This window comes from Canis lupus, chromosome 2, assembly GCF_048164855.1.
Source record: "Canis lupus baileyi chromosome 2, mCanLup2.hap1, whole genome shotgun sequence".
Taxonomy (NCBI): domain Eukaryota; kingdom Metazoa; phylum Chordata; class Mammalia; order Carnivora; family Canidae; genus Canis; species Canis lupus.
In genome coordinates this window covers 18280126-18305811 of record NC_132839.1, presented here as the reverse complement: position 1 = coordinate 18305811, position 25686 = coordinate 18280126, and the positions used below count along the sequence as shown (strand labels likewise).

The following is a 25686-nucleotide window of genomic DNA, read 5'->3' as shown; positions in this document are numbered from 1 at the left end:
CATGAGCCAAAGGACCCGAATGATTGTGTCATGAGAGTTAAAATTGGAGAAATTCAGCAAGAGCATTCCATAAAACATAGAAAAAAATGTTAGATTTAATTATTTACCTGGAACAAAGAGCTTGAAACTGTTTCATAAGAAGAACAATCATTAGAGAAATTTCTGTTTTCTCTGGCTCCCTGTCCCTTTCCACATCTCTTCAAACTTAACTTGCTTCAACCTTGATTGGAAATGGCAGAAACGCTAGTTAGGAATAAAAATGATAATAGACATGTCATATAGATACCATACAAGGAAAGAGGGAAAAAAATTTACACCATGTGCACTCAAGAGACTACAGAATTTTTCTCTAAAATATCTAGATGATGGAAAGATTAACTTTAGATCAAATTGAAAGTTTTGATTAATATCTGGTTCTGGGTATTCCAAATTATGAGTTTAAACTTCATACCTAAGTTTACCAATGAATTCATGGGCCCTGCCTGAGTGTCTATCTGGGAATAGGGACTGGGGGAGAAAGATATACACATCAACTGGACTTAAAAGGAAAGTGACAACACAGTAAAGTTGCTTTAATAATTTTACTACAGGAGGCTTGCTTGTTTAACTTAACCATTCAATGTTGCCAAAAATAATAAAATAAAAAAGTGAAATTGCAAGTTAAATGATGAAGATGTAAGTGAAGTCAATGAAAATGATATTGGCATCTGATTAACAAACGAAAAGTAGCTCATATATGTAGTTCTAGAGGAAAAATAATTTTAAGCCCACTCCTATAACTGCTATAATCTCGCCCTTTATGTAGTTCTAAAGGAAAAATAATTTTAAACCCTCTCCTATAACTGCTATAGTCTCACCCTCCAAATAAAGTTATATCAAAACTTTTGGTTAAATAAATGTCTATAGCTTAGATTATTTTCCTATATAACTATTTTCACAGCTAAATCATAATGTGCACCATCATTGTATTTCCTTTCTTGTAAGATCCTTTATAAACTATTCTTTTGCCTTGGAGCAGGCTAATTTTCAAAAATGTTAAATTGCTTTTTTAAAAATGTGCTTATTATTAATACTATTCAAAGTAAAACCTTTATTAATATGGTTAAGCTTATTAGGTACTTCTATAAGTATTTTTTAAATATTTTGTTTATATGAGAGAGAGAGAGAGAGCATGAGATGTGGGGAGGGGCAAAGGGAGAGGGAGAAGCAGATTCCTCATTGCACATAGAGACTAATAGGGACCTGGGGCTTGAATCTAGAACCCTGACATCGTGACTTGAATGACCCAGGTGCCCCTTTATCAGTATTTTTTAAATTGGGTAAATAACTCACAGAATCTTTCATCTTTCTGCTCTAAGCTGAGGTCTTTGTCTTTAAGCCTGCTTCAAATCTGTCATTCTGGAATTTTACCTAATCACTACCATGACAAAAGTCTCAGCCTCTATAACATATTGGGTCCTCAGTTTTCCATAGCCTATCATACATTTTATTTTTTCTAAGTTTACTTTCCATTTTCATAGAGTACATTCTCCAGTGGTTTCCTGCAAAGTGTAAATGAGAAATAAAAAAATTGAGAAAAAATCAAGACTTTGCATATCAGAATATACCTTTAATTTATTCTGAGAGCTGTTTGAACTTTGTATAGAGAATTCTAGGATGGAAATGATTTCCTCCAAAATTCTGGACACATTTCTTATTTTCTCCATGTTTTCAGTGTTAGTCTTGAGACATCTAAAGGTCATCCAGTTTTCATCAGTGTTGATGTAGTTTTTTTTTTTTTTCTCTCTCTGGAAAATTTTAATAATTATATCCCTAGTACTCTGAAATATAGTCAAAATATTTCTTATGTTGGTCTTTTTAATTAATTTGTTGCCCTAGGAAATTGGTCTCCTTATTCTGGGAAGTTACACCCTTTAGTATAAATTTTATTTGAAATATTATTTCTCTGATAATTTCCTCTGTCCATTTTCCTGTACTCTTTGTTTCTCTTCTGTTTATGAGTCAGCTCTTGGACCTTGTAGATATATCTTCTCATTTAAAAAAAAAGATTTATTTATTTATCTGAGAGAGGGAGTGAGAGAGAAAGAGAGAGAGTGAGCATGTGTGTGCATAAACAGGGGAAGGGTAAGAGGGAAAGGGAGAGAATCTCCAGCAGACTCTTCACTGAGCATGGAGCATGAGGTGGGGTTTGATCTCATGACCTGGAGATCATGACCTGAGCCAAAATCAAGAGTTGGACGCTTAACCAACTGGACCACCCAGGCACCCTTATCTCCTCATTTTTAATTTATTTTTCTTTTTACCTGCTTTCTTCCCTGTGAACTTCTGCTAAAATATTATTTTTATAATATTTTTAATGCCATAATATTTCTGCTAAAATATTATTTTTATAATATTTTAATTTTATAATATTTTTAATATTTTATAGTATTTTTATAATATTTTTAATCTTTCTTGGTCTCTAAAATTCATTTCCATTGAATATTGTTCTGAGGTCATGGGTGTAACATTTTCCCTAAGAATATTTATAATATTGTTTTAAATTTTTATTTGTACTATCCATTTTCTTTGAGTGCTATTTTTTTGTGTTTATAAGTATGATCTTTATCTTTCAAGTTAGAAACTTCTCAAGTATTTTGATATGATCTTAACTATTGAGACTTTCTTTACACCTATGTGATAGTGAGGCTCTTACGGAAGTTCTGTGCTTGACTATAGAGCGATTGGATTGGAATCAAGATGTTTGGCAAGATTCTCTCCCAATAAAATGACCTTTCATTTGTTTACGTTGCTAATTTTTTCCATACCCTTCAGTACTGTGAGAAGTGGGAAGTGAAAAACTCCTGTCAGAGATGTGGGTGCCCTGGACCATAGTGAGGGAAGAGATGAATCTGAGACTCTGATGTTCCAGCATGTATAGCTTTCTTAATCCCTTGGTTTCCAAATACAGTATCTCACACTCCTGTTCTTTGCTATCCCTGGCATCTTCAAATCCTCTGCTCTTTGGTTTAGTCTTTCCAAAGTGTATACTCTGGCCTTCTTCTTTCTTAAATCTAGCTTTCAAAAATAGCTAGGATCTCCGAATTCTGAGCCTCTCTCAGTGTATAATCGGTTCACTTCTTCTAGATACCCTTGCTCAAATTTAGCTTTTTCCACTTGGCTGAATAAACCATCTGCCTTCCATCTGGCAAAGTTTAATATCCTCTATATCTTCGGGCACTTCCTTCACTGTTTTCTTAGCCTATGGTTTTATATTGTTTTATTCCTTTATTGTTATGGAAAGCTACAAACTTTTGTATGGTAGGTAAATTCAGCATTTCTTTTAATTTTTTTTTTTTCTGTGTAGAGATCTTTATTCCCCCAAGTAATGACAATACTAAGGAAGCTAACATTTATTTTCTACTCTGTGACAGACATTGTACTAGGCATTATACAAATTACCTCGTTTAATTCTTATGCTATCCTATAACATAGTACTATTATTATCCAAGATTTAGAGTGAGGAAACTGAGGCTTACAGAACTTAAGTGATTTGCCTCACGGCTAAAAGGCAGCAAATAGGAGATCTGGGGTTTGTATCAGAGCCATCTGATTCTGTTGAATTGCTTTAGCTATTATTCAGCTGTGTATAATAATTGTACATTAGTCAGGGTTTGGCAAAGTGTGTAGAGACCATTCTGGGAATAGTTGGTCAGGTCCTGGCAAAAATGATTTTATTGTATTTTGCTTGTTTTTTAATGGCAATAGTTTTTCCTACAGGAGACTATGAGTGTTACTATCCGTATTTTTAACATTATTTATTAATACGTATTTTATGTAACATAAAATCCACCCACTTTAAGAATACAGCCATGAATTTTAGGAACTTTACAATGTAATACAGTCATCACCATATATCTGTTTTAGAATATCTTTATTCCTTCAGTAAGATACCTTATACTCTCATATACTGGGAATCCTTATTTCCACCCCAGCCACTAAGCAACCACTATTTTACATTATGTCTCTACAAATTTATCATTTCTGAATATTTTACATATATGGGATCATGATATGTAGCTCTTATGTTTGACTTTTTTAACCTAGCAGAATGTTTTTGAGGTTCATCCATGATATTGCATTTGTCAGTAGTTTATTTCTTTTCATCACTGAATAGCATTCAATTGTATAAATATATCACAATTAGTCTACTTATTCACAACTTGGTGGACATTTAATTTGTTTCCAGCTTGGGACTATTATGAATAATGCCACCCTTGATTTGTAAATTTTTGCTGGGTCATACAATAGTTTTATATTTAACTTTCTGAGAAACTGCTAACCTGTTTTCCAAAGTAGCTGCAGTATTTAATACTATCAGTATTTTTAATGCCTTGAAACCTTAACATTTATTCTTTTTTCACTGGTATTTCCTGGCCACGGCCTCAAATGACCCACAGAAGAGATCCTCTCTCTAAAGAGTGATGCACAGGTTCTCTTCAGACTCCTTGTCTCCATTTTCACATTCCATTTTTCCAAACTTTCTTGCAGACCTTTTAAACTTTTAATTTTAAGTAAACTATTCTTTCTTTCTTTCTTTCTTTCTTTCTTTCTTTCTTTCTTTCTTTCTTTCTTTCTTTTCTTTCTTTCTTCTTTCTTTCTTTCTCCCTTCCTTCCTTCCTTCCTTCCTTCCTTCCTTCCTTCCTTCCTTCCTTCCTTCCTTCCTTCCTTCCTTTTTAAAGAGAGAGTGAGCATGCATGAGTGGGGAGGGGAGGGGCAGTGGGAAAGGGAGAGAGAGAATCTTAAGTGGGCTCCATACCCAGTGCAGAGCCTGACCTGAGTCTCAATCTCTCTACCCTGAGATTATGACCTGAGCTTAAATCAAGAGTCAGACACTTAACCAACTCAGCAACTCAGTCACTCCTAAGTAAACTTGGTTTAAACGCACACACACAAGTCGTAAATGAAGAGATTCATGGTGTTTTACAAATTTAACACCTACCCATGTAAGCATAACACATTTCATGATATGGGATAAAACCAGCACACAGGAGCCTTGCTCATTATCCTACGATGCATTCCCCATGAGATAACCACCATTCTGCCTTATATGATAATAGATTTGTTTTTAAAATTATTGATCCTTATATAAAATGAATTTTTATTCTATCTTTATAACAGCTATGTTGAGCTAAGTATACCCTTACAAAATTAAAATTATTGTTTTTTATTTTAGTTACATGGTTGTGCAACAATCAGCACTATCTAATTTTAGAACATTTTTATCACCTCCAAAACCCATATCCATTAACCCATAACACTCCTTGTGCCCTTCCCATCTAAGCCCCTGGCAACCATTAATCTACTTCTGTATTTATGAATAAACACATTCCGAACATTTTATATAAATGGAATCATACATTATATGTATTTTGTGACTGGCTTCTTTAACATAGCAAAATGCTTACAGAATCCATCCTTGTTATCATAAGTATCAGTACTAATTCTTTCTTTAATGCTGAATCAGATTCCATCACATGAATATACCACATTAGGCTATCCATTTATCATTGGATAGGCATTTAGTTTCAATTTTTTGACTATTATGACTATTGCTTCTATGAACACTTGTGTACATTTTTTTGTGGATGTAAATTTTTAATTCTCTTGGGTATATCTCTGGGAGTGGAATTGTTGCCTTATATGGGAACTCTGTGTATTTAATATTTTGTGAAACTACCAAACTGTTTTCAAAAGTGACTGCACCATTTTATAATACCACCAACAATTCATGAGGATTCCAATCTCTTCACTTCTTCTCCAATGCTTATTACTGTTTGTCTTTTTTTATTTTAACTATTGTAATGGGTCTGATGTGGTATTTATTTCATTGTGGTTTTGCTTTCCATTTTCCTAATTACTATGGCTGTTAAACATCTTTTTAATGTACTTATTGACCATGTATTTATCTAAATTGGATAAAGTTCTTTTGAAATCTTTTCTTGATTTCAATTTGATTATTTTTTTATTGATGGGTTGAAAAGGTTTTTAAAATATATTCTTGATACAAGTCTCTTATCCAATATATAATTTGCATATGTTCTTCTAATCTCTGGGTTGTCTTTTTCACTTCTTAAATGTCTTCTCTGAAGCACAATATTTTTAAATTTAATGAAATCCAATTTATCTAATATTTGTGTGTGTGTGTAGCGTCCTATCTAAGAAATCATTGTTAACACACGATCATGAAGATTTACTCCTCTGCTTCCTTCTAGGAGGTTAGTAATTTTTGCCGTTAAGTGGGTCTGTGATCAATTGAAGTTAATTTTTGTGTATGGTGTGAGATAGGAATGCAACTTTAGTTTTTGCATGTAGGTATCCATTTGTCCTAGTAGTTTTGTTTTTTTTTTTTGTCCTAGTAGTTTCTATGAAACACTGCCTATTTAATTATCTTAGCACCATTGTTGAAAATTAACCAACCAGAATTATAAGGGTTTATTTCCGGACCCTAAATTGTATTCCCCAGATCTATATATCTATCGTTATGCCAATAACATAGTGTCTTAAATATCATAACGTTGTAGTAGGTTTTGAAATCTGAATGCATGTGTCCTTAAATTCTGTTTCTCTTTTTCAATATTATTTTGGCTATTCCGTATCCTTTGACTTTCCATATGAATTTTAGAATCAGTTTGTCAATTGAGCAAAAATAACATCCAAGATTTTGATAGGAATTGCTCTGAATCTGCAGATCAATTTAGGAAGTATCACTACCTTAACAATTTAGGTCCTCCATTCTATGTTTATGCGATGCCTTTCCACTTACTTAAGTCTCCTTTAAATTTTTCATTAATGTTTTGTACTTTTCAATAAAAAGTACACTATTTTTATTAAATTTACCATTATATATTTTATTACTTTTTCATGCCATTGTAAGTTGCTATTAATCATTCTCTTAATTTTATTTTTTAGTTGTTCTTTACTAGTGTATAGAAGTACAGTTGGTTTTTGTATGTTGATTTTGCATCCTGCAGCTTTCTTGAACTCATTCATTAGTTCTGATAGTATGTTGTGTGAATTGCCTAGGAACTTCTAGAAATATGATTTTGTCACTCGAGAATAGAAATGGTTTTGCTTCATTCTTTCTAACGGGGTGCATTTGCTTTTCCTGCCTAATTGCCCTAGAAAGAATCTCCAGTACAGAATTAAATAGAAATGGTAAGAGAGGCAGCTTTGCTTTGTTTCTGATGTTACGGGGGAAATATTCAGTCTTTTTCATAAGTAAGTATGGTGTGAGTTGTGGGTTTCTCATAGATACTCATTATTAGGTTGAGGATATTCTCTTGTACTTCTAGTTAGTTGAATCTTTTTTATTATTACAGTGCATTGGATTTTGTCAAATATATTTTCTGTCTCTATTTGTTTTATGCTGTGGTTTTGCCTTTTGTCCTACTAATAAGGTATATTATAGTAATTGATATAGATATTAAAACAAGCCTTATATTCTTAGATAAATTGATCATGGTATAAATAATTCTTTGTATACATAGCTGAATTCTCTGTATGACTATTTTGTTGAGGATTTTTACATATATGTCAATAATGGGTATTTATCTACAACTATTCTTTTTTTGTGATGCATTTTTCTGGTTTTGGTATGAGTGATATTAGTCTTAGTGTTCTACCCTATTCTATTTCTTGGAAGATTCTGTGAAGGATTGGAATTAATTCTTCTTAAAGTATTTGGTAAAATTCATTTGTAAAGCCGTCTGGGCCTGGGCTTTTCATTGTGGTAAGTTGATTTTTGTTTGTTATTTAAGTAGCAACTCAATGTCTTTTCCTTTTATAAGCCCATGCAAATTTCCTATTTCTTCATGAATCACTTTGGTTATTGCTGTCATTCTAGGAATCTGTCAATTTCATCTAGCTAATCTATTTTTTTGCATAACATTGTTAATAATATTTCCTTATAAACATTTGTATTTCAGTAGAGAAGTAGTGGTGCCTCCTCTTTTATTCTTGGTTTTAATAATTTGAATCATGTCTTTTTCTCTTGGTAAGACTAAGTAAAGGTTTCTCAATTTTATTGGTCTTTTCAAAGACCCAACCTTTGGTTTTACTGTTATTTTTCAATTATTCAGCTATTCTCTATTTCAATATTATTTCTCAAATCCTCATTATCTCCTTTATGCTTTTTGTTAGTTTACTTTGATATTTTTTTTTCTAGTTCTGTAAGGTGAGATTTTAGGTTATTGATTTGAGATCTATATTCTTTTTTTAATATAAGTGTTTACAGGTATAAATTTCCCTCTGAACACTATTTTTGCTGTACATGATAAATTTATTTATATTGTTTTTTTATTTCTTTTAAAAATATTTTATTTATTTTTATTTTTTTAAAGATTTTATTTATTTATTCATGAGAGACAGAGAGAGAGAGAGGCAGAGACATAGGCAGAGGGAGAAGCAGGCTTCTCACAGGGAGCCTGATGTGGGACTTGATCCTGGGACTTCAGGATCACGCCCTGGGCCAAAGGCAGGCACTCAACCGCTGAGCTACCCAGGCATCCCTTGTTTTTTATTTCTATCCCTCTCAAAGCATTGTCTAATTTTTCTTGAAAATTTTTTTGACAAAAAAGAGTAATCATTTTAAATGGTTATTTATGAATATATTGCTTAATTTCCACAAATTTGTGAAGTTTCCCAAACTTTGTGACTGATTTCTAACTTTATTCCATTTTGGTTAGAGAACATAGTTTGTATGAAATCAATAGTTTTAAGTTTAGTTAGGCTTTCGTCCTTTTTTTTTTTTTTCACTTCTTTCAACTTCTTTCACTCAACATTGTTTTTGTGAGGTTCATCTCTGTAGTTTGATTATTTAGCTTTATAATGTACCATGGTATGAATATTATACAATTAATTACCTATTAAATTGATGGGTAATGGTGAGTAAACTGTTTAGTTTATCTGCATTAGTTTTACATCTTAAATGCATATTTTGGTGTGCATATGTATGCATTTTTTTGTGTGTATATAGCTTGGAATAGAATTACTGTGTTATAGGGATATAGGTATTACATGTGTGCGTGTGGAGTGTGTGTATGTATTCAAGTTTAGCATATACTTTGCTTTCCCACAAACAACATGAGAATTTTACTTGCTTCACATCCTCACCATCCTTGTGCTCTCACTATTTTTAATTTTGGAAATTTTGGTGGGTATATAGGGCAATCTCAATATGACTTCAGTTTGCATTTTCTAGTGTCTAATGAGGTTGAACCCTTTTCCTGTTTATTGGATATTCGGACATACTCTTTTGTTAATGGTCTACTCAGGAACTTTCTTTAACACATTGCCTATAATTTTTAGGAGTGTGTATACATTCTGAGTATGCATATTTTGTATGTATGTGTGTGTACTGAAAATATCTTCTAGATTAAGGAATTCTCATATTTTTAGTTTGCTGTTTTTATATTGATTAGGTGAATAATCTTAACAAATTTTGTGTCAATGGAAACGATTATATGAGTTTTCTCATTTATTCCTTAGTTCATATATTTGTTTTTTATTTTTTTTTAAAAGTTTATTTATTTATTTAAAAGAGAGAGAGAACACATGAGAGAGAGCATGAACAGAGGGGAGGGGCTGAGGGAGAGAGAGAAACAGACTTCCTGCTGAGCAGAGAGCTATATTCCAGGACCCTGGGATCATGACCTGAGCTGAAGGCAAACACTTAACTGACTGAGCCTCCTGGGTGCCCTCATATATTTATTTTTAGTATGAAACTAATCTTGTACTCTTCAAATAAAATATTGTCCAGATGCTTAATACTTTTAGATTTTTACCAGATTTAATTTTTTATTATTTTGTTTAAAACTTTGGGATCTTTTTCACTAAAGAAATTGACCTGTAATTTTCTTTCTTGTAATGTTTTCTCCAGGTTTGGTCCCAGAATCATGCTGCTCTCACAAAATGACTTTAAAGGTATTTCTTATTTTTCTATTCTTTGTGAGGGTTTTTTTTTTTTTTTTTTTTTTTTTTTTTTGTGAGGGTTTTAAATAGCCATGTTTCATTTTACATATTTGAAAGATTTACCAGTGAGGCAATCTGGCCCTAAGATTCTCTCTCTCTTTTTTAAGATTTTATTTATTTATTTGAGAGAAAGAATGAGAATGAGAGAGCACAAGTAGGGGGGAGAGGGAAGAGAGTATGGGGAAACAGCCTCCCTCCTGAGTGAGGAGCCCTACATAGGGATTGATCCCAGGACCCCGGGATCATGACCCGAGCTGAAGGCAGATGCTTAACCAGCTGAGCCACCCAGCCATCCCCTTAAAGTTCTCTTTGTGGGTAGGTTTTTCTTTATGTATTCAATTTATTAATAACTATAAAACTATTTGGATTTCTTAGTGTTCAGTCAGTTTTGATATGTTATGTTTTCAAATTTATTGTCACAGCATTGACCATAATACCCTATTTTAATCTTTTCAATGTTTCTATATTTTTGACAATATTCTTTTTTTATTCTTGATATTGGTTGTGATTTCTCTCTTTTTCCCTTTGATTAATATTTCTGTGTTTTCTTAATTTTTCCAAATAATCAACTGTTTGCTGTTTAAAATTTTTCTAACGTTGACAATCTCCTACTTTGTTAACTTCTCATCTTTTTTTTTTTTTTTTGTTACTTTCTTTCTGGTACATACTGTGAGTTTAATTTGCTTTTCTTTTTCTAACTTTTTGAAATTGGTTCACAATAAATGATTTTTTTTTTGCATTTAATGTTGCACATTTTTCTCTAAGCTTATCTATAGCTTCATACCAAAAATTTGATATGCAATATTAGTATTGCAGCTCAAAACATTTTATAACTTCCACTGTGATTTCTAGTTAGTTTTGTGTCATTTGAAAGTGTGTTCTTTGATATTTAAACATATGTTAATTTTTAAGCTAAGTTTTTAAAAAATGATTTCTAACATCATTATGTTCTAAATAAGTATGTTTGCATGTATGATTTAAATACTTTGATTTTTTAAGACTACATTTATGGCTCTACATATATTAATTTTATATATCTATATCTATATATATCTAGGTGCTTTTGAAAATAAAGGACAATAAGGTCAAGTTTGCTATTCCTTTTTTTTTCTGATTTGTTATATCTACTGATTCTATATCTTTCTGTTTTAATAGTTACAAAGATTAAAATTTAAAAATTTTTTCACTATGATTTTGGATTGGTCTGCTTCTCCTTGTTCTGAGGTGAGTTTTTTTTAAATATATTTTTAGACCATTCATTTACTGCAAAATGTTTAAGACTCATATATTTTGATTGGATGGTTCCTTCATATTATTAAAAATAAACTTTCCTCTGTGGTAGTACCTGTGGATTGTTGAGAGAAAAAAATTGCAAATATATCTGATAAACATATCAGAACATATAATGAACTTTCAAAACCTAAAAATACACAAGGAAAATAAACACATAAGTCAGATTGGTAACTAAAAAAAAAGATGTAAATGCAGGTTTTTCCTCTATGTAATTTTTAAATAATGTATAAAGAAAATGTAATTTTTATAACCATAAAAAATACAAATGTACTTCCATCTTTAAAGAGTATTCCCATTTATTTTAAAATAGAAGAAATTAGAAGTTGATAGGTACACTTCAGCTATCACTGTCTTCTTATATCATTAGCATGGGTCAAAGTTGACTTGAACTCTTTACAAGAATTTTTTTTATAGGAAACAGGAATGGGGAAAAAAGATTGAAACATTATAAAAGACAAGAAGATTTCTATGAAGTTAAAATGTGGTACAATTAGATGGAAAGAAAATAACATTGTGTACTGTAAGCTATTGAATAAAGTGATCTTTAAATTACTAAGAAAGTTCAGAAAAAAGACTGGGATAATTTTAGTGACATTTTATTCGTAGCCATTTCCTGAAGTATTCTTAGTAATACATCACATTTTCTATAGATATATGACTGGCAAAAGATAATGTCAAAATGTCCATAATATGTGATGAATTCTGTTTTAATTTTATGAAGGCTTTTAGTAAAATCACATTGAAAAATTCACCTATTCTTGTTTGAAGTCTAAGACATCTGGCATTGGGTCTGAAATTTTTTGTACAGAGTAATTTTTTTTTTTCAGGAAACATCATATGTCTCTAATACTGGAGAGTTCTTTCATTCAGTGACACATATTTATTACCTACTATGTGTCATGCTTGTGCTGTGAACTGGGAATTTACAAGGGTAGGAAAAATTTATTAACCTTTAAGGTAATTTTTGGAGCAATGATCAAATCACCCAGGTTATAATTTGATGTCAGTGCTATAAATATTGTTATTAATACAAAGAGCTAATAGCAAAAAGCACTTGCTATATTCCAGACTGTCTTAAGCATTTTCTGGTATTAACTCAGGTAATAATAGAACACAAGTTGCTCCTGTAATTTAATGAGTGGACAGCTACCTAATCCCTGTGATACCGTAGAAGGCTTCCTGCAGAAGATGGTCATTGAGCTGAGTCTTAAAGCATAAATAAGGCCAAGAAGAGAAAGAATCAAAGAAGCACTAGGACATAGTCTAAATAGAATTGCATTTGCAAATATATGGATGCATAAATCAGCCAGTACATTGAACTACAAATAATTTGATATATTTGGAGCTTTGGGTATGGTATGTTAAAGAATGATGGGAGGAAAGATTCGAAAAAATCAAGAATCAGATCATGAGGAACTTATCTATCATGCTGGTGGTGTTGGACTCTCCAGGAAGTGAAAGAGAGATGTTTAATATTTTTAAACATGGAATTAATATAATCAAAATAATCATTCCGCTTAATGTGGAGAATGGATTAGGAGGGAAATGTTGGAGTCAGAGAGTTAAGAGACTATTACAGTAGTCAAAGCAGAGGATAATAGCCTGGGCTTCATGCAGTCTGTAAGGGGAGGAGACAGTGGACAAAGCTGATAGGTATAGATACGTAAAATAGGAAATGGTAATCAATTTTTTCATGAGGGAGTGAGATGGATAATTTTATGTGTCAGCGTGGTTAGGGCACGGTACTCAGATATTTGGCTAAGTATTATTCTAGATGTTTCTGCGAAGGCATTGTTTAGATGAGACTGAGATTTAAATCAATAGACTTTGAGTGAAGCAGATTATCCTCCATAATGTGGGTGAGCCTCATTCACTCAGTTGGCCTTCGCAGAAAAAAGACTGATCTCCCCAGAAGAAGAGAAACTTCTGCCAGCCAACTTGGACGTGAACTGCAGCTCTTTCCTGGATCTCCAGACTGCCAGCCTACCCTGCAGATTTTGGACTTGCCAAGACTCCACAATCATGTGAGCCAATTCCTTAAAATAAATCTCTCCATTATATTATATATCCTGTTCGTTTTGTTTCTCTCGGGAACCCTAAGTAATGTAGAGGGAAGGTAAAAAGGAAGAGTCTGGGATTATCCCCTCATTGAATGGTTGGTGGAGCCATTAAGACATTGGAAACACAGGAGAGATGACTTAAGAGGATATAAAGAATTTAGTTTTGACATATTCAATATGAAGTATCTGGGGGGCACATACAAATGGAGAGGATCAGTAGATACTTTTGCGTGGCTGAAAGTCAAGCAAGAAATCTGGGCTACATATTTCACTCTAGGAAGGGGGCTTCTGCAGTTGGGAAAAACACATTCAGAAAGACAACAGCAGCAACAACATTGAGACATAGAGACACGAAGTAAGAACAGAAGTCTGGGATAAGAGGACAAGAAGACTGACAAGAATCTTTTAGAGTTGAAAATAAAAACTAAAACAGGATGGTATCACAGAAGTCAAGGGAAGAGAGAATTTTAAGTAAGGATGAGTCAAATGCTATTGAATGATCTAATTTTAAAATTAGGAGAAAGTCAGTGACCTCAGGAAGAAGAGTTTTCTAGAGCTATAACCTAAAAGCCAAACAGCACTTACTACAATATTTTCCAGAAAAGCAAATCACATTTTTAGCCATCACACAACTATAATTTGTAATGAAATTAGGGCAGAAAATTTCATTTAGCATACATATATTGGCCTGCAGAATAACTCTGAGGTTGAGAGAGGCAGGAAACTGGCCAGTTCTTCCATGGGTGAGCAGTAGATCCAGAAACTGAACTTAGATGTCCAGTGCTCCATAGGGGACTCATAACAATACAATGGCTCCCAGAGATGTAAAAGCGAGGCAACAAGTCACATATAGCAACAAATGAAAATGGAGAGAGACAGAGACAAAGGAAAAAGATGGGGAAAAAAATCATAGACAAAAACTTGTACTTGTTCATAAGAGAAGAAAAAATATGGGTGATATCAGACTGGAGGATAAAGAGGTTTATAGTTGGCACATCTGAAGAATAGGACAGGACTCCCTAATTGTCAGTATTAGGGAGAGTATCCAAATATTTTTCAAAACATAGCAATATAGAAAAATACCAGTCATTTGCCCTTTTAAAATATTATATAGATTATTTAATTGAATGAATGGTCTTTTGCTTAACATTTAAAATATAGAGTGATAAATCAAAAGTAAGATCTTAGGTAAAAAAAATTAAATTTTAAAAATAAGATCTTCAGAATGCATACATTTTGATATAAAAGAACTGTATGGGATGAAACACATGATGCCTAAAAACATTTCTAATTGTATTTTTAAATAAAAGTACTGTTTGTATGTTACTTATGATGGGAAAGGGTATATTTGCAGTATTTGAAGTATCACTCTAGAATTAGCACCTTCATGCTTATTTTAATACTATCTAATTTTGAAATATCGCTTTTTTTTGGAATAGCTGGATCAATGAAAATTTCAGGAAAATACATCAACAGTAATTGCCCCACCCTCCAACACAAAGTCCTTGATAATCTCTCTGTCTTTATTATCTTCTGTTCCTATAAGTGAACATACATTTTAATTTTCAAATAAGGTATTGTATCTTGACTGACTGGTAAAATCCATTGTCTCATTCAGATAAAATGATTTCTTTAGGTAGTTTCACTCCATAAATCTTATTGTATAGTTTTAAGAATTATTTGAAAGAGTATAAACTATCTTGTTGGTAGTGTTTTATTATTATTTCTTTAAGAAATCTTTGGAATGTTCAAAGAATGAATACACAGATTTTTCTTCTGTATTTTTCACTCCCTTCTGTGTCATATGCCCTCAGAATTTTTTGAATGTAGCAACATACTAATGCCTGTTCACCAACCCCACTCCATTTTGTCAACACAATCACCTAGTGGTTGCCTGAATCATTTCATTATAATTGTAGAGAATTAGCAATATGCTCTCTAGCTTTAAAAAACAGTTATTAATCTAAGTTAGATATTATACTACTTATATGTAAATACAATTGAATTTGTAAACCCTCTTTTGCTAGTCAGGTTGTTCTTAATTATTCGTAATTTTCATTATTTTACTTTACTAATAAATGATATGTTATAGTTATGTTTACGCCTGACTTACATTAGTGATTATAGTTTTATATTTCTTGCAGCATTCTTAGACCTTTCCATACTGGTTGAATGGTTACTTAAGGCAATCCAGACAGGAGGGAGATAAAACATGAGTGCATGAACTTTAATTAAATGCATAAATAAATATCTTTTTATTACCTTGATGTTGTCCTCTAACATTATACAGTTTAACTAAAATCCATATTTCTTCATGCATTTCTTTTTTTTTTCTGAAATTCTCACAGTCATTCCAATAAATTAGTAATTATTCCTTTCAAAGAAACAAGTTATTTATTTCTTTTTTTGGAGTCATTTAAATTGTGCATGTGATTTAAATTATAAGTTATATAGATTTTATAAACTCTATGTAAGTAAGAATATGCTTGCAAGTGTAGTTAAATTTTCCTCAGTGTATACCCATATTTAGCACAAATTGCTTAAATTTGACAAAATTTAACTCTGAATACTTGTTTTTGTAATTATACTTCAATCTGTGTACAACATTTACTGATATGCAAAAATTTTAAGTTTCTAGGTATGGGAATGGATCTCTGACTTCTAACAACAAGATGGAAAGATGAGTGGAAGTAACTTATTTTATGGATAATTGTCATGTAATCTTTTTCAACAAGCACTTTCTTTCAAATTGCTGTACAATGTAGTAGATTTAATAACACATTACTTTGTATGATAACAAGCAACATTTCCAATATAAGCAACTTCAGAAAATGATCTTTTTTGGGGGGAAACAGGCACTGAATTTTATTTTCATATAGCTTTCTCTGTGCCAACAAGAAAGACAACAGGCAATATACACCATTTCCTAACACTAAAAATTATGAAGTAAAATTTCTTCTTTCAGGCCTACGTGTAAAACCTGGAACTTTCTTTTAAAATAAGAGTCATACATCCAGTCCTTTCGTTCTCAAACTGCCAGATGTTTTATGATAAAACTCTTCAAAGTTTCTTAGTTTTCAAACTTCTATTGATTCCTTAGTATCTAAAATTAATGCTACTTGGTATTTTTCTCTCACAGAAACCCAAATATCTGAATATCCTCTTCTCTTTTAATATGTTTTCTAACTTTTGTTATTGTAAATCCATATTTACTTTGCTTAATCTATTTATTTATCCATAAAAATCTTCCAAAGAGGTAGTTCTAAAAGCAGTCTTATTTTTCTTATTCACTGACTCATATTTTAGCAAATTGCCTATTACTCATGTCTTGAAGAGAGTGCTCTTAGTTTGCTGCTTTACTTTCTTCTTATAGGGAAAGAAATATTTCTTATTTTCAAGTTCTTAATTTTAATTAGGGTACTTTTGGGGTAGGGGTTGTTTATAGTAATGTGCTTCAGGGTTCACAGAAAAGCCTAGCAACTGGGGCACTCCCATGTATACATTACCACCTGGCCAACAATTTGATACTTGTAAATTAAGTTCGAAATTTAGCTCTTAGAAATTTAACTCTTAGAAAATTGTTATGTTAATTTGTCTTTTGTGGGTTTTCAAAAAGTTGTGCCTTTAAATTTAGGGAAATAAATTTAGTAAAACCAACCAGAAGGAACAAATTTAATGCTAATATAATGCCTCTAGAGGGCAGTATTAAATTATTTGAGGCTATAACTTAGAATTTCCTCGTGCAAGTCACTCAACATTTGAAGAGGTGACAGTGCAAATATAAGAGGGTGGCATTCTTTACGTAATCTTATTCATGGATGCAAATGGCTGTGAAATCTAAGTCCTCACACTTGAATCAACAAGTGTTGTGAGAAGGGGATTTTTTAATTGAACTTCTTATCTGCTCTTCAGAGAATGAGCTTATGTTCTACTATTAGGATTTATGGACCATTCATTGGCATACTCAAATACACGAAGCTTAGAATGTGAAAATAAGGCCACTTGTCCTCCAGTAGTATCCTCCCATGCAAGCCACTATAAAAACCACAGTGTGGTCAGATCACATGGTTTTCACATATGTGATTTGAATTATGGATTTAAGGAAAGAGATATTTAATGAAATTGTTTTGATAATCTTTTCAAAATTTATCAGATGCAAGTATAATTTTTATCCTACGAGGATTCTCTCCCTATAGATAGAGAAATCTAGATATAGATATACACACATATAGACAATTATTCAAGTTATTTCTAGTGTTCCTATTAATGAAAACAAAACTAAGTAAATATAAGTAATTTTGAAAACCTTACTAGCATACAGAATAACACCCAGTGCTCATCCCATCAAGTGCCCTGCTGTCACTGAACTTCAGTGATTTTTCTCACAGAAACAGTTCTCCATCCCTGAAGCATAGGAACTATTCCTAAAACCAGGGTGAATTATTTGGCCTTCTCAAGTAGGGAACTATAATTTACAGTTTTTCATTTCAGTTCTTTTCTTTGTAGATGTACCTTTCCGAAGTTATAAAGTCAATTTGATTTTTCCTGAATAATCATGTCACACCCTGAGGTGATGAAAGAGGATTCTAGGCCCCAGCTGCTTTCCTGTATTCAAAACTGGTTGAAAGCATGAAGGTTTATTCTTCTCGCTGTTGATATAAAAGGTAGGATCAGCATGACTGCTTTACTTGTCTTTTGGCATTCTCTTTGGGAGTGTAGAATATATTTTCTTTTATAGAATATGCTTCCAAACTGAATACAGAATCTAAGGGATGGTTTTGCATTTCTTCCAATATTTTTTTGTGAAGGAAATATTAAGCATGCCCTTTAAATATGTACAAGTCATGCTTAATTTAAAATTAAGTGCAGAAGGAAATGTAGATTTCAGTAAAAAAACTTTTTAAAGATAATTTATATAGCTCATATTTCTTAGTAATATATTTGTACAGTATTGTAAATATTTTATGAAAACTTACATATCTCTGTGAGGGGTACATAGTATTATTCCTGTTTTAAAAATGGGAATGTGGAATTTTATTGTCAAAAGTGATTTCTACAAGGTTACACATATATCAACATTGACATAGGCCAAAAAAGAAATTTTTTTTATTCCTATCTAAACCTTCTTATTACATAAAGAAATCTTTTCTACATCAGAAAACAGACATCCTCTGAAAAGTAAAGAGGAACCAGAATCCATTTTGCTTCCAACTTTTCTAGATAACAAGCTTCCTCAGAAAGCAGACTGCTAGTCTCTCCTCCAGTACTACGCACTCCTTCAGTCTCCTTCTTAAAAGCCCAGTGGTGCATATGCGTTGAACGATGGATGTTCCTGCTCTTAAATCCCAAGCAATAATGAACTGATGGTTTTTTCTTGGAATAGTCTATGCAGCCACTGGGGACACAAGAGACTGGTGGACATATAAACTGTGGCTCTTCTGATGCTTTTAATACATGTGAGCATTCCTGGAAAGTCCCTGATTTGGAGCTTACAATTAATATCTTTCACCAGCTTCCACGGTCGTCTATTATGACTCTGGCCTCATAAATGGTTATGCTAATCACACATCTTTGTGCTCACTTCAGTTTCTTAAACTTGTAGAGGTGGCATGGACTGGAACACACTGAATACCAGCCATAACTTCATTCTTTGAGTTGTAAGCCAAAATTTCTGTACCCATTTCATAAACCAACTCCTAAACCTGTTTTCCCAACTCCCAGGCTTTCTCTTTTTACTCTAATCCATTCCACCTTCTGCCCCCACTGCTTGTCAAGTCGTGTCCAAACTAAAATCCACACTCTTTTATAAACTTGCCCAATATCACTTATTCAAACAAATTTTTCTTTTCCCCTGAAGTATCTACATTGTTTCAGCTACTTTGAATTCTTCTCTGTTACTTGCACAGTAAAACAGCTTAATTGTTAAATGATATTTAAACTATTATTTCATGCACATTGATCTTAAATCTTTACTCAAAATTTAAAATCCTGATAATGTAGTGCCCATAATTCAGAATCATCTTATATGTTTCTGAGCATCAGAGAGTGTTTTGCACATAATAAATATTCAATACATACCTGCTCATTAATTATATTCTTCCTAAAATTTTATTATATTTATTCATCTTTGACTTTAAATTTAAAAGGCAAATATTTTATGTACTTCCATTATCATTAAGGAAGTACTTAGAAACATGATTATCAGACCATACCAGTTTAAGAGCAGAGATTATTTGTTAAATGGCTTTATAGGCAAATTTTCTTTTCTTTTCCTTTATTATGAGACCATAGAATGTTTAGATTTTAAAAAGACCATATAGATGATCTAACCCAACTCCCTTTTATAGACTTAGGTTCCATGACTCAGAGATGAATTATACGTCTACTAAACTTTCACCAATCTATAATTTGCCTTTTAAAATAGTTCTGTATGCATTAGTCTGAAGTCTTTGCAAAACACACAGGCTTGGTTACATCATACCCTTTTGAATTATCCTTTGGATCATGTGCAAAATATTATCTAAAAATGTCTAAATCTGTTGACCATTCTGACTCAACTTCCTTCAACATTGCTTCCACTACTGTGCTACCAGTTCCTGTGTTGTAATGCATTATCTAGCAAAGTCTCCTACCTTTTTCCACATGCAGTCATGTTTCTCCCATGATATAGTCTCTTGTCTATAAGATACAAGAGGCAAAATATTGTAGCTCTTAGGAACCTGGGCTCAGGAGCCACATTGCCTAGGTTAGAAACCCCACCTCTCTACTTCCTGGCTGTGGGAACTTGGGGAATTTTAATTAATTTCTCAGGGCCCCTGTTTCCTCATATGCAGGACAGGAAGAGAGTAGTACTGATTCTCTAAGATGATTGTAAGGATTAAATTATTTAATACATGGTGCTCAAGGGACATCGTAAGCACTCAATGAGTTTATATATTATTTATATTATAATGATTGGTACCTATTGTCAACTTATAAACAAAAGAGAACAAAGCAAAAGGACATTCTTAAAATATCATGTCTAAGGAAACTTGATATGCATCCAAATCCTGAATTGTGAGTTGACTTTTGAGTTACAAAAAACAAACGATAGCAAAAATTCTGCATATCTTTATACTTTTAAATGTTTAATGATCTTCATGATAAAGTACTAAATAGAACTAATAGTACTAAATAGAATTCTAATATATATAAGTATATATATATAAATATATAAGTATATATATAAGTATATATATATAAGTATATATATAGAGAGAGAGAAGAAAAGAGAGAGGGAAAGAGAGAGAAAATATATATACTCATTGATAGGAGAAGGGATACATATGTTTTTTCCTGATTTTCTTTAAGAAATGTTTAGTTTTACAACTGGTTCAAGTGTGCAGCTGCTTCTTAAAGATTATTTCAGGTATCCCTCAGGTTAGGGACAGATAACAGTTGATATGGAATGAATAACTGAGCAGAATACTGGTCATGGGATCAAAGTGAAAATACAGAATAAGGCTTTAGCTTTGATGGAATTAAAAGATGAGATAATGACAAAGTCATTAATAATGTTTTATTGTTTCCAAAGTGCTTCATGTACAATATTACGTTGATACATTACAGAGAAGAATTTCCTAACCACTTAATTCCGAACCTGGATTCGTACCCTTTTAAACTATTGAAAAGCCATTATTTGTTTATTTTCCTATATTTATTTTTGCTTCTCCTCCTTACTTCAAATTACACTTATGCATCAATTTAGAAATAATTTGCATTATATTTTATATGACTCAATTCTGAGTTACTGCAAAGCAATTCTTTCAATCTACTATAATTTCTGTAAAGAAATTCTGTATCTCTTGTGTGACACACTTGAGTATATGAGGGAAGGTTGGTGAGCTGTCTGTAGAGCTGCCAGGAAGGGTCTTGATCCCTGCTGAGCTGGTTTGGGGAGTTAAGAAGTGGGGTGGTAGGAATAGTGAAAGGAATAGGAAGAGCATACATTTCTTGCTCACAGTTTCCTCCAATTGGCAACTCAATCCTTCTATTTTAACAAGCTCTTCTGGGATTATAAATAACCACCAGGAAGGCCAGTGCTACAGATTATCCATTTTTTACCCTTTGTCTAAATCATATCAACAGCAACAGAGACTAGAGATTATGTTATTATATAAGAAGGGAGAAAAACTCTGGAATGCAGACAAAAAGAAGAAAAACAAAGGTTGAATGTCCCCAGGGCTTGCAATACACCTGTACTCAGAAGCATCATTTGTTTGTAGACTCCCTGCTAACTCTTCTTTATTCACCTTTCCTTTGCTGTTGTTAGCACAAGGTTTCCTTTATTCTTGGGCTTCCTAGAAGACATCTCTAGTAAATGTGGAGATTCTTTTTTATCAATTTAACATCAAGCTTCTCTGGGATGCAGGTTGGGTGAAAGTGTGCCACCCAAAGTGGCCAGGAAGTGGCTACCATCTATTTCCCAACCATCTCTTCAAATTGAGCTCAGGTTGACATAATGTACATGGCAGGATGACAACAGGAGGCCAAGATTTGTCTCATCACCTAATTAATTCTCTTAAAGAGATTTGAGGGGTGTTTGTAAGTGTTAGGCTTTCCAGACACAGTGTCTTCCCTCTAGATCTTAACTTTGCTTCTCAAATCCCCTTGCCCTTCTCCCCTACCTGTGTGCACAGCAGCTGTGGTGAGTTTTCGTTTCTTTTCTTTTCTTTTCTTTTTTCTTTTCTTTTCTTTTCTTTTCTTTCTTTTCTTTTCTTTTCTTTTCTTTCCTTTTCTTTTCTTTTCTTTTCTCTTCTTTTCTTTTCTTTTCTTTTTTTTTCTTTCTTTTCTTTTCTTTTCTCTTTTCTTTCTTTTCTTTTCTTTTCTTTTCTTTTCTTTTCTTTCTTTTCCTTTCTTCTTTTCTTTTCTTTTCTTTCTTTTCCTTTCTTCTTTTCTTTTCTTTCTTTTCTCTTCTTCTTCTTTTTTTATTTTTTTTCTTCTTTTTTTTAAAGATTTTTATTTATTTATTCATGAAAGACCCAGAGAGAGAGAGGCAGAGGAAGAAGCAGGCTCCCTGCGGGGAGCCTGATGTGGAACTCGATCCTAGGATCCTGGGATCACGACCTGAACCAAAGGCAGAAGCTCAACAGCTGACCCACTCAGGCATCCCAGCTGTGGTAAGTTTCTGCAAAAATTACCTAAAAGCAAGTTTGCTTACAACAGTAGTCAACATCATCTGATTTCATGAAAAAGGTACATCCCTTTTAATAATGTGACTTTGATCCTACTTCTCAAAAATAATAAGTCAACATTATTTTACTAATATATAAGTCAGCTTATTAATAATAGGCTGCCATATAAAATGAGAAGAACTTTGAGCCTTCAGAATAGGTGGTATCACCAGCTTCAAAAAGAATCTGACTCCCAACTTTATCTCCCAAGAAAAATGGATTGCTTACAGCTCATTCCGTTATACATGGTGGGGAGGGGACACTCTAGCTTTCTTAAACAATAGTCTGAAGGCTGGTTTAGCCTTCTCAAGTTTACCTTCCTGATAATTTGAAAAAAAAAAGTGTAAGAATGATAGGAACATAGTAGATGTTCAAAAAATGGTTACTGAATTTACTAGAGATAAAATTGGCAAGTTTTACTTCTATTAATTTTCTTCAATATTTGTCAAATGAAGCTATTCCCCCATTGAACAATGACTATTACCAGATACTGTTCTAGAATACTGTTGTTCTCTTTTCCCCTCATCTCTATAAAATTTATATACAAAATAAAACCTTCATAATATCTCTCATCATTTGTGGTTATTTTCTTTTTTTAAAGTAAAAATTGGGTTGCTTTATTTTTTTATTTTTTAATTTAAGTTCAATTTGCCAACATATAGTATAACACCCCGTGCTCATCCCATCAAGTGCCTGTCACCCCATCTCTCCACCCACCTCCCCTTCCCCAACCCTTTGTTTCCCAGAGTTAGGAATCTCTCATAGTTTGACTTCCTCTCTGATTTTTTCCCACTCAGTTCCCCTCCTTTGCCTTATAACCCCTCTCACTATTTCTTATATTCCACATATAAGTGAAACCATATGATGATTGTCTTTCTCCAATTGACTTACTTCACTCAGCATAATCCCCTCCAGTTCTGTCCACGTTGAAGCAATGATGGGTATTCGTCCTTTCTAATGGCTGAGTAATATTCCATTGTGTGTGTGTGTGTGTGTGTGTGTATACACACACACACATTTGTGGTTATTTTCAAAGGCACTCAAGGAGAAGTGTTTTCTTAGCAAGATGCATTGGAATGGCTTGGTAACACAGAACCCTGTGTAGTTTGAGAAGCTCGACCCCATTCTCATTTTCGCTCAGATATCCCAGATATTTTTGACATATTTTCCCTTCTTAAATATCAGCAGCCAAGAGGAGAAGAAGAAAGCCTCCTGAGGTATTTGAATTTGACTAATGTATAGTATCATGCATTTTATAAATGACAGAAATTTTTATATACATCAGGTTTCAAGTTCCTTTGAATGCAACTGTGTGTTTGAAGGAGTTTAAAATATTTTTTCTGTGAGGTACCTGTTTTCCCTCTAATACTAAAATTGTATTATGTCTAAAAAGAAACTTTAAAATAGAAAGAAAAGAAAAAAATCTATTTTTTTTACATTATGTTCATTAAAACACTTTACTGTCAGTTCATCTTATGATAGATAATATACTCTAAATTATTTCTCACAGCACAATGGTAGAACTTTTGAGAAGCAGATACCACAAAAAAAAAAAAAAAAAAAAATTGAGGGCAGCCCCCGTGGCTCAGCGGTCTAGCGCTGCTTTCAGCCCAGGGCAGGATCCTGAAGACCCTGGATCGAGTCCCACGTTGGGCTCCCTGCTTGGAGCCTGCTTATCCCTCTGCCTGTGTCTCTGCCTCTCTCTCTCTCTCTCTCTGTCATGAATAAATAAATAAAATCTTTAAAAAAATGGACACTTCTCCCAATTTTTCTAAGTGTTTAGGAACCAGGGTTTTTTGGTTTGCTTTTTTAAAATTCATCATAGCCCAAGAGTAAATAGTGATTGTACTATTAAAATCTTCTCAGGATTGTAGATCCATAGATGGCATGAATGGATCCAGACATTATAGATCTATAGTCTGAGATAAGCCTATGTTATCATTTATAATTTAAAAATATTCTATATATTCATATATTAAATAATGCAAAGATAAATCAATATGGGTTGAACAATAAAAGGTAAAAGAAATGCATATCAAACTATCATTTAAAAATGAAATGAGGGATCCCTGGGTGGCGCAGCGGTTTGGCGCCTGCCTTTGGCCCAGGGCGCGATCCTGGAGACCCGGGATCGAATCCCACGTCGGGCTCCCGGTGCATGGAGCCTGCTTCTCCCTCTGCCTGTGTCTCTGCCTCTCTCTCTCTCTCTGTGTGACTATCATAAATAAATAAAAATTTAAAAAAAAAATAAATAAAATAAAAATGAAATGAAATGCTTTTGTGGCAAGGCCAAGATGGCTTTAATATTCCCCTCAGCTTAACTGAACTTCAGATAGGTTTCTTCCTTTCTCTAGGCCCCTGACCTCCCTTTTCTTAGACCATTTACTTTAGGAAATGTATAATTATAATTTTTTTCTCTGCCCCTCTGAGAGGTAAATCTTTTAAAAAGCTTCTTGCTAATTTTACAACCCAGAAATTTCTTTCTCAAGGACCTGGGAATCATCTCTCTGAAATATATCATCAAGGAAGATGGCACCATTTCCCAATCTCTGTGGAGAGTGGGAACCTAACTTCTTTGGGACACTTTGCTCCAAGTTGTAAAACTACCTCCGGTCATAAAGATATGAGAAAGTTTACTTTTCTTTTGAGTAAGCCCAATTAGAAAATGCAGGTGGCCTAGGATTCCTCCCACCCCAGCTCTTAAAAACTCCTCATCTCTTTGTTTCAATGAAATTGATCTCAGGCTGAGCTATTTCCCCTTATTGCAAATAGTCTTAAAGTCTTCCTTGCCTGTTTAGCTTTGTCTGGTGCAAGTTTGACTTTGAAAAACATTATGTTATATGATAATTTATGTTACAAATAAGTAAGTGGTTCATAAATATGTGGAATATTCTAGTGCATAAAATAATATTTTGTTTCTTAAATACTCTTAATGAGTCATTTATCAAAAATGCTTCTGTAAAAATCATATTTTATGTAACCAGTTCAAATGAAAATAATTCTTTACCTGAAATTATCATAAATATATTATTTTGTTATATGCAGAGGTATATGGATTTGTGTGTGTTCTTGAATATATAATGTATCTGTCTATAGAGATAACGCAAAGA

At 32.9% G+C, this 25686-nt stretch overlaps 1 long non-coding RNA gene across 12 annotated transcripts in view; it reads left to right on the top strand.

Annotated features, from left to right (window-relative positions):
- Window positions 1–25686, top strand: part of LOC140613213 (uncharacterized) — a 541366-nt gene that overhangs the window by 492355 nt on the left and 23325 nt on the right. For 11 of the 12 annotated variants that reach the window (XR_012014428.1, XR_012014406.1, XR_012014395.1 and 8 more), the window contains 5 exons: window positions 9920–9963; window positions 11167–11235; window positions 13196–13328; window positions 17871–18028; window positions 22358–22522. This is a non-coding gene — a long non-coding RNA (uncharacterized lncRNA). The remainder of the gene's footprint in view (window positions 1–9919; window positions 9964–11166; window positions 11236–13195; window positions 13329–17870; window positions 18029–22357; window positions 22523–25686) is intronic. The other variant, XR_012014401.1, reaches the window with a different exon arrangement.